The sequence below is a fragment of the Nicotiana sylvestris genome, chromosome 10 (genome assembly GCF_000393655.2).
Source record: "Nicotiana sylvestris chromosome 10, ASM39365v2, whole genome shotgun sequence".
Taxonomy (NCBI): Eukaryota; Viridiplantae; Streptophyta; class Magnoliopsida; order Solanales; family Solanaceae; genus Nicotiana; species Nicotiana sylvestris.
In genome coordinates, this window is record NC_091066.1 from 143,549,701 (window position 1) to 143,560,820 (window position 11,120).

The window sequence follows — 11,120 nt, forward strand, 5'->3', positions numbered from 1 at the left end:
CAAAGGCCCGGTGGTTCGTTTCAGAAGATTGAGATTCCTGAGTGGAAGTGGGAGCATATCACTATGGACTTTGTTGTTGGTCTCCCACGGACTTAGAGGAAGTTCGATACACTGTGGGTTATTGTTGATAGGCTGACCAAGTCAGCACATTTCATTCCTATGGCAGTCTCTTACTCTTCCGAGAGGTTAGCTGAGATCTATATCCGGGAGATTGTTCGTCTTCATGGTGCCCCCGAGTCTATCATTTCGGACCAAGGTACACAGTTTACCTTACATTTTTGGAGAGCCGTTCAGCGAGAGTTGGGCACACAGGTTGAGTTGAGCACAACATTTCATCCTCAGATGGACGGGCAGTTCGAGCGGACTATTCAGATTTTGGAGGATATGGTCAGAGCTTGTGTCATTGACTTTGGAGGCTCATGGGATCAGTTTTTGCCCTTAGCAGAGTTTGCCAACAACAACAGCTACCAGTCGAGTATCCAAATGGCTCCTTATGAGGCTTTATATGGTAGGCGGTATCGGTCTCCGGTTGGATGGTTTGAGCCGGGAGAGGCTCGGTTGTTGGGTACAGATCTGGTTCAGGATGCCTTGGACAAGGTCAGGATTATTCAGGATAGGCTTCGTATAGCTCAGTCCAGGCAAAAGAGTTATGCCGACAGCAAGGTTCGAGATTTGCCTTTCATGGTCGGTGAGCGAGTATTTCTCCAAGTGTCTCCTATGAAAGGCGTGATGAGTTTTGGGAAGAAGGGAAAGCTTAGCCCTAGGTTCATTGGCCCGTTTGAGATTCTCGATCGAGTGGGAGAGGTGGCTTATAGACTTGCAACGCCGCCGAGCTTATCAGTCGTGCATCCAGTGTTTCATGTGTCCATGCTTCGGAAGTATCACGACGATCCATCCCACGTGTTAGATTTCAGCACTGTCCAGTTGGACAAGGACTTGTCTTATGAGGAGGAGCCGGTAGCTATTCTAGACCGGCAGGTTCGTCAGTTGAGATCGAAGAGTTTTCCTTCTGTTCGTGTTCAGTGGAAAAGTCAACCTCCTGAGGCATCGACCTGGGAGTCCGAGTTCGAAATGCGGAGCCGTTATCCCCATCTTTTCCCCGACTAAGGTACTTCCTTCTTTTGTCCGTTCGAGGACGAACGGTTATTTTAGAGGTGGAGAATGTGATGACCTTTTGGGTCATCACTTATTTTAAAATGAAACTTTGTGTTCCGAGGCTTTAAAAACCTCTTTTAGCATCACCTCGATTTGCGTGTGCAGTCCGGGTGCTTAGCCGGAAAGACTAGATGTGAAAATCTATGAAAAATGATAAATTTTGACTATAAAATGAATTAATTTGACTTCGGTCAATGTTTTGGGTAAACGAACCCAGACCTATGATTTGACGGTCCCGGAGGGTCCGTAGGAAAATATGGGACTTGGGCGTATGCCCGGAATCGAATTTCAAGGTCCCAAGCCCGAGAAATGAATTTTTGAAAGAAATTGTTTTTTGAAAAATATAAAGGGTTTTGAAAGTGAAATGTTATGTGAAACATGTGGTACCGGGCCCGTATTATGGTTCCGGAGCCCGGTACAGGTTTGATATGATTTATATGTGTTGCCGCTGAAGTTTGGTAAGAAATGGAACCCGTTTGGCGTGATTCGGACCTTAAATGCAAAATTTGATGTTTAAGAAGTTTTGATAAATTTCATTGATATAGAGGTTTAATTCGATGTTTCTGATGTTATTTTGGCGATATGAGAACACGAATAATTCCGTGGGATGTTTTTTGAGGTTGTGTGTATATTTGGTTTGGAGCCCCGAGGGCTCGGGTGAGTTTCGGGTAGGTTCCGGGGTGTCTTAGGCTTAAACATGGCTATTGGAGGTTCAGAAAAAACTACAGCTCTCTAAACCTGCTAGTGCGGTCCGCACTGGTTTTGTGTTGTCCGCACTGGTGGCTGTGCAACCACAGTGGATCTTGTGCGGTCTGCACAGGTTCACTGGTGACTGTGCGTCCGCAGTTGATTTTGTGTAGTCCCTACAAGTTCACTGGTGGATGTCACACCTCCTCTTTCACCGGCGCCCGCCGGGGCGTATGGGGAGTTTTTCCAATTAAGAGACAATCGAAACGAGATTTATTATTTAATTCAGATTCACCACCTAGGAGATTTATGGTATCCCAGGTCACCGATTGAATCCCGAATCGAGGAAAAGATTGACTCTGTATTACAGTCCGCGAACCAGAAATCCAAGTAAGGAATTCTGTTAACCCGAGAGAAGGTGTTAGGCATTCCCGAGTTCCATGGTTCTAGCACAGTCGCTCAACTGTCATATTCGGCTTATTTATCTGATTTTAATACATGTTGAACCTATGTGCAAATTTTTAACTGTGTACCGCTTTTATTAATATTATTTTTACCGAGAATTGCAACATCGTGAAAATACATCTCGAACCACGTCACATCAATGCACCCGCGGTTGTTGACATATTTCAACTCTGTTGAGATTTGGATTTGGGTCACATAAATGTGCACCCGAGTTTAAGAGGATAACATTATTAAATACGCGCCTAAAGCGACTAGCGTATCATTATTTTGGTAGGGCCGTGAAATTTTGCTAAACGGCCCATCCCGAAATCTAAGTAATTTTACCAACACGTATAGAGGGGCCCCGCAGCTTGTATATTTTTGTTTGTCGAGGCTCGTCTCATTCATTATTTTTAAAAGGAATTTGCAACGTCGTGGAAATGCATCTCGAACCACGTCACAATCAATGTACCCATGATTAGCGACACATTTCGACTTCGTTGAGATTTGGATTTGGGTCACATAAATGTGCACCCGGGTTTAAGAAGGTAATGTTATTTAAAATACGCGCCTAAAGAGACTAACGCTGGGTTATTTTGGGAAATGGCCATGAAGTTCGCTAAGCGGCCGATCCCGAGTTCTAAGTAATTATACATACATTTGTGAGGGCCCCGCAATCTGTGCGTTTTATTTGGCGAGGCTCATCTCGTTTATTTCAAGGATATCCTAAAGTGACTATGATTTTCTATTTATTGGTCTCTAAGAATAAAGAAAAATCCTAATCAATTAGCATTAAAAGTTCGGGCTTCAAGTTCAAGTCCGGGTCCGAACGAAAGGAAATATCTTCTAGTTTGAACCCGCCACCTAATTTAAGATCTGCCGCCTGCCATTGTAAATATTAACAAACCAGCTACCATTTCGATCCAGTTCAACTTTAGCTTTATTATATGAATTGGACTATTGGAATTAACTATGTGGAATGCAAAGCCATTTTGAGCTCTTTTTACGATTTGTTGAAAAATGCATCAATGCTTAAAAACTGACATCAAGCTAACATTTGAGAACTAACATTAGTTACTAACATTATTAACATTGCTATTTAAAATGATGTTATTTACTTAAGTGAACTCGCAATTTCAGAATTAGACCTGTTAAACCAACATGCTGATTTCCATAAACTATTTGAACCTGTTTTGTGACATAAACTATTTGAAACTATTTCACGACTGCTGAAAAAAAGAACTAATTACAGTATATTTCCTAACTAGTAATCACCAACTAAGATTAATTACAATTGATATTCCATGTTTGTAGAAATAGATTCAATCAGTACAGTTTATGCATTCCAAAGTCGTTCCAATACATACTATGAAATATCAAGTGAACTACTGCTTATACATCAAATTAAAAACAAAGAAATAGGGAAAATTCAGAAATCCATTCCAACAACTCTTTACTTCCTTTCCATTAAATTTGAGAGCTTTAGAACGTGTACGTGGATAATGAAAATACAAGAAGATGAAGGAGCAGTCAACAACAGTAATAACACAGCAACGCAGTGACAGAACAACCCAGTGACAGATTAAAAAGGAAGGAACCAGCAGAGTTCCAGCAACACCCAATGAAAATAGTAGCCAATAACCAATAGTAAACTCAAGAAGAACCAATTGAAACCCCAGAAATACCAAACAACAACACCAATAAAGCAGCAACAGTACTAGTTCTGATATTCAGCAGCAAAAGAAAAGACTCTCTTTTCAGTTTCTTAGCTCTCCAAATATTGAACCTTTTAGGATTAAAAACCAGCCTGTTTTTTACTCTCAAATTACTAAACTTTTAAATGTTCAAAATCCAGCCTAAACTCTCTGAAAAAAGGACTGAAAGAGAACTCTTTTCCTTCCAAAAACCAGCCCCTCTTTTCTCTCTTGAAATGACCCTATTTATAACCCAAAAACATGTATGGCAACATATTTTAATCAATCCTTTTTAAACTTTTCATACCATTATGTTTTGTTCCCCACACTTGCATGCCTTGTTCCCCACACTTGCATGCTTTGTTCCCCCACTAGCAAATGTCTTGTTCCCCACTAGCAAATGTCTTGTCCCCCACTGTGTATTAAACAATGCCTTATTTTAATATTATTAGTGTTAAGTGGACAGAGCACTCAAATTAATCATTTTTAAAACTTTAAATCCCATAATACCCCTGAAACTATGAAATTACCATTCTACCCCCATCAGCTATATCTAATCCTCCTAATCAATTAACCAAACTATAGCAACTATAACCAATCTTAAGTGAAAAATCCTAACAATTGACTAATTAAACACATGAAACTAACAACATTAGGACAATTCAACAAGGCCAGATTCATATCAGAACAAACTTAGCAGAACAAACAAGTATATCTAAATCACTAAACATAATCATCAATTGAACTCAAAATAGTAGGAAAGTCATTAAAACACATACACATATAATTTCAACGAATATGCAGTAGGATACTTCATGCGAAAACTTTATCAAAATGAACCCACATTAAAACGAAACCACAAATAGATCTGTGAATAGCATAGATTCGAGGTAAGAGATATGACCTTTACTACTGCACTTTCTTGCTCCGTTACGCACAGTGAAAATGAAACTCCAAAGAAAAAGCAAAAAAATTCGTGAACGAGCTATGGCTGACCTTTATGCTAACGATCCGACATCGAACAATGATAAACTTTCGATGAAACACAGCTTCGTTCACAACACTGTTTCGATGCTTGACTAACAAAAACGGACTCGGACGGAACCTCGACGCACTCCCTCGACGTACGAGTGAGCACGACCTCGGATGGTTGGTCTTGTTTTGGACTGGAGGGTGGCTGGTCTTGTTTTGGACTGGAGGGTGGCTGGAGAAGGTGAGGCGGGCTATTTTAGGTGGTCAACGAGCTGATGGAGTCGACGGTAGTGGGGCTGGCATGAAGGGAGGTGGTCGTGGTGGGCGTGAGGCGGGCTGTCGACGAGTGTTGGAGTCGTCGGTGGTCGTTGGACATCGATGGAGAGGGCTGCCATGGATGTCGAGGAGGGGTCGTTGGTTCGAAGAAGAAGAAGGATGGAAGCCATTAAGGTCGTTTGGAGCTGGAGGGGTCGTTTGGAGAAGATTAAGAGAAGAGGGCAGCCATGGGGGTGGTCGTGGGAGCTGGAGGGGTTGTTTGGAGAAGAAGAAGATGGAGGGCAGCCATGGACGTGGTCGTGGGAGCTTTTAGCTGTTTGGAGAAGATGAAGAGGAGAGGGGGTGGGTGGTTTAGGGTTTGTTGTTAGGGGTTGGAAATGAGAAAATGAAAAATGGAAGAAGGGGGGTGGTCGTTTGGGCTATAGGGCAGACCGGGTCGGGAATGAGGTATGGGCTGGGTATCTGGGTTTCAATTTCAAAGGGGAAGAAAAATTATTTGGGATGATGGACTTTACATTGATTTGGCCCAAATATGACTTAACACTCTTTTATTTTGCCTTTCTTTTCTTAAACTAATAAAACTAAAAATTCCAAAAATCCTAAATTAACTTATAGGACTAGATTAATTTATAAAAGTACTAACTAACTTTTAATAACAATTAACACACACAATCAAATAAAATCACATAACTTGGACATGAAATGCTAAAAATGCAAAAATACATTATTTTGTAATTTTCTTTCTCTTAAAAACAAAACATGGTTCAATTAATTCCTAAGTGCACAATTAAATCTCAAATGTGCATGCAACATATATTTTTTGTATTTTTTTTAATTAAAGTAGAAATAAACATGCACAGACAAAATATAAATAAATCACAAACAACACAACACCATTTTATTTTTTGAATTTTTTGGGAGTAGTTCTCATAGGGCAAAAATCACGTGCTCACAGTTGCCCCTCTTTGTCCGAAAACACAAAGAGTTTTTGTGCAAAGATAAAGTGAGCGGATACGAGCGATTTTTGCCCGTTGGAATACTCCGTGTGAAGCATTTTTGAAAAGATTTAACTAAACCTTTGCTTCAAAGGTTTCCTACATATCCCTGGCTAGAAGGGAATCAGGTTAATGTAGTTTGGGAAGTTTTGGTAGCTAGGACTACCATGGGACTGCAATGTTACTGTTGTTGCATGCTGTTATTACTGTTTTCCGACCTCCTTACTACACCATTGCTAGAAAGAAAACAAAAGGCTAGACTAGACTAATGATTACATAATCTTATCTATCTTCGACTTGCTCTTGTAGTCTTCTTTCAGATTTCTGAAATGGGATTCATGCTGGGGGTATTTTTGTTGTAACCCTCCACATTACTGACTTCTGGCTTGATCTTGAAATGTATTCCTCTGTTCTGCAGGTGGGCTCCTGACTTCAACTTGAATGTGTACTCCTTTGTTCTACAGGCGGGCTCCTGACTTCTTCAACTTAAAATATAACAACCTCCATTCTACAGGCGGGCTCCTGACTTCTTCGACTTAAAATTAACAACCTCCATTCTAGAGGCGGGCTCCCGACCTCAACTACGACTCAAAATGTAATACCTCCATTCTTCAGGCGGGCTCCTGACCTCAACTACTTCTTAACAATATAGCACCTCCATTCTCCAGGCAGGTTCCTGACTTCTATAAACAATTTAAAGATAATACCTTCATTCTCCAGGCGGGCTCCTGACTTCAACTACGACTTAAAAGATAATACCTCCATTTTCCAGGCGGGCTCCTGACTTCAACTACTTCTTAAAAATATAGCACCTCCATTCTCCAAGCGGGTTCCTGACTTTGATAAAAAATTTAAAAAGATAATACCTCCATTCTCTAGGCGGGCTCCTGACTTCAACTACTTCTTAAAGATATAGCACCTCCATTCTACAGGCGGGTTCCTGACTTCGATAAACAATTTAAAAAGATAATACCTCCATTCTCCAGGAGGGCTCCTGACTTCAACTACTTCTTAAAAATATAGCACCTCCATTCTACAGGCGGGTTCCTGACTTCAACAGCTTCTTAAAAATATAACTCCTCTATTTTTTAGGTGGGCTCCTGATTTAAACAATTTCTTAAAGATATAACACCTCTATTTTTCAGGCGGGACCCTGACTTCAACTATAATTTGAGATATAACACCTCCATTCTTTAGGCGGGATCCTGACTTCGACTGCAACTTAAAGATATAACCCCTCTATTCTCCAGGCGGGCTCCTGACTTCACTACTTCCCAAAACATAATACCTCCATTCTACAGGCGGGCTCCTGACTTCAACTACAACTTGAGAATATAACAACCTCTATTTTCCAGGTGGGTTCCTGACTTCAATAAACAATTTAAAGATAATACCTCCATTCTCCAGGCGGGATCCTGACTTCAATAAACTTTAAAATGTAACACCTCCGTTCTTCAGGCGGGCTCTTGACTTCAATAAACTTTAAAATGTAACACCTCTGTTCTTCAGGCAGGCTCCTGACTTCAATAAACTTTAAAATGTAACACCTCCGTTCTTCAGGCGGGCTCCTGACTTCAATAAACTTTAAAATGTAACACCTCCGTTCTTCAGGCGGGCTTCTGACTTTAATAACTTCTTAAAATTATAACACCTCCATTCTCCAGGCCGACTCCTGACTTTAATAAACTTTAAAATATAACACCTCCATTCTCCAGGCGGGCTCCTGACTTCAACTATTTTGTAAAATGTAATACCTCCATTCTCCACGCGGGTTCCTGACTTCAACTTCTTCTTAAACAAAGCGTTTTATTGATGTTGTTCCTTCCTGCCTCCCGAATCATTTTCCTTCTAACTTGAATCATCCTCTTTCAGAACTGATTCCCTCAAAACTGGTGTTTTATTCCTCTGAAAACTGATGGGGATAACACCGATATTTTATTCACAAATATGTTATTTTCCTTCTTCAAAGACTACTTCCTTTAAAGTGGGTGCTTTCACTTCTCTGAAACCTGCCGGTGATAACTCTGCTGGGGAATTATCTTCCTTCTTTAAGACTAGTTACTTTCCTCCTCTTAACAATGGTGGAGATGATATTGATTCAAAGACCACTACCCTTAAAACTTGGGTTATCTTGCTTCTTCCAAGATTGCTTTCTTTAAAACTTGTATTGCCTTCTCCCGTAAACTGCTGGGGATTCCACTTCCTTCAAAACTTGTGTTATCTTCCATCTTCCCCAAGTGGCTATCTGATTTCAAGAAAATTTTCGCAATGAGAGAAAATTTTCTGCCCCAGTTTGATAATCTTCTTTGTGGCCACGTCTTCCTGCTGTCAATAACATTTCCTTTCCCTGCTTCAAATCAAAGAAAATGTGTTAGTTTAAAACGTGGTGAGTGGTCGTGCCACTCTTGCTAGGGATGGTTTTTCCCTTCTTCCTTTCCCTGCTTTGCGCTTTATTACAAAACTTGTTGGGGATGATATTATTTGCTGGGGATGATATTCCTGTCGGGGATGGTTTTTCTTTTCTCTTCCTTCCCCGCTCTGTGTTGTCCGACCATCCCGGAACTTGGTCGATAATCTGTCGGAGTTGTTCCTGCATCTCGCAAATCTGCTGGGGATCCTCTTGGAATTTGATCCATAACTTTTCAACTGTTGTTTTTTCTGTTTTTCTCCAATTTTCCCTGGAAATTCGGTCCTCCTAGAATCTAGACTCATTCATCATTTGGTCTTGGGACAAACTTCTTTTCGCATTGTCGCCTTATCTTTGGCCCGTCCTATCCACATTGTGTTTTTGCACCATCTTGGCAACTGGTAATAAGCTCTAAAAAATCCTTTTCAAAAACAAACTGCTGGGGAGATAAAGTCTTTAGACCAAGAAATGAAAAAGTGATTATTTAAAAAGATAGAAAAAGAAGAAATTTTTCTAAACAAATGCTGGGGAAAAGGAAAGAAAAGAACTTATCTGAATGATATAACCGATCCCAACGATCATGTCGTGCATTCCAGATTAATCAACCTAGTCTATTTGTATCAATCAATCTTTCGGGCGGGCTCATCTTGCTGGGGATAAACAGGCACTCAACCCTTTGCCAAATGCGGATCCTTTCCGCCAATCTTGTTTTGTCGCCTCATAGTGCCCTTCGAGGGGTTTTCACTAATAAAACTCTCTCATTTCTCTCAACTCCCGTCGCCTTATGGTGCCTATGAAGGTTTTCACCGATAAGACTCTCTCGTTTTATTTCTCTCAACTTACGTCGCCTTGTGGTGCCTGTGGAGGTTTTCACCGATAAGACTCTCTCATTTTATTTTATTTTTTCCAGCTGGGGATCAGAGTGTTACCGATATGACTCTCGCTGCTAGGGATTCTTTCGGCTACCAATTCATTTCCAGCTTATGATCCTCTTCTCTGCTGGGGATCAGAGTGTTATTCCCAACTTCCGTTTGCATGACTTGGCACTTCTCGGATACTGATCGGGAGGTCTTTTTTGGACATCAATATGGGTTTTTGTGAATGGCTAAAAGAAAAAGGGTAAAAGGTTCAAAATAATTTTGATGTGTAAAACATTACAACTCTTGGAATCAACTTTCTTTCCCAAAATTATAAACACAACTTCTGCCCCAGTTTTTCTTGCTTGGGGATTTTTATTTTTTTATTTTTTTTGTTACACTATGACCGAGCCATGAGGCGCCTACGTATCCTTTTTGAGGAATCAGGTCAAACGTAGTTCCCAATTCCTTTGTTTTTCTTGTGACTTTTCTTTTATCTTTATTATCATTATTTTTCTCTTCTCTTTTTCTTTCATTTTCATTACTGATTCCAAAAGAGGGGTATGAAAGAATAAATAAGGCTCAAAAGGGGAAGCAAAGGTTAAAGTGTTTGGATAGAAGAAAGAATTGCCTCCGTCATTTCATTCTCCGATAAATGTCAAGTACAAACAAACAACAATTAAAATCAAAGGAATTACACATAATATCTCTTGACTGCGTCAGAATTGATAGCCATGTCAATGCATCTTCCCTCGACATCTGTCAGACATAAGGCGCCGCTAGATAACACTCTGGTTACAATAAACGGCCCTTGCCAATTCGGGGCGAACTTGCCCTTTGCTTCGGCCTGATATGGCAAGATTCGTTTCAGCACCTGCTGTCCTACTTCAAATTTCCTGGGACGCGCCTTCTTATTATATGCTCTTGCCATCCTCTTCTGATACAACTGGCCATGACATACTACTGCCAATCTCTTTTCATCAATCAGACTCAACTGCTCCAATCGGGCTTTGACCCATTCATCATCATCAATACCAGCCTCAGCGACAATTCGAAGGGATGGAATTTCAACTTCTGCCGGTATCACTGCTTCAGTTCCGTATACCAACAAATAAGGAGTTGCACCTACTGAAGTACAAACAGTAGTGCGATAACCCAACAATGCAAATGGTAATTTCTCATGCCATTGTCTGGATCCTTCTATCATCTTTCTCAGTATCTTCTTTATGTTCTTGTTGGCCGCCTCGACCGCTCCATTTGCCTTGGGACGATATGGTGTGGAATTACGGTGTGTAATCTTGAACTGTTGACATACCTCTTTCATCGAAGAATCTTCTTTGCCAATACATATCCGCTCATATGTGGCCCACAAACTCCAGCATGTACCTCTGTCATAACTGTCGTGGCTTGACTAGCATCTATACATCTCAGCAATCCCAAATCTGGTGTTCTTTTATACAACACTCCTCCACTGAGGAAAAATCCATTTGCCAGTCGCCGAATGGCTCTCTTTTGATCTCCGGTGGCCTGCTCCGGGTATATCCCCATCCTGAGGTATTGCTTGACATCATTAAACCATGGCTCACCATCCATTTCTTCCTCTATCCTGTTGCAATAAGCATGCTGATCACGG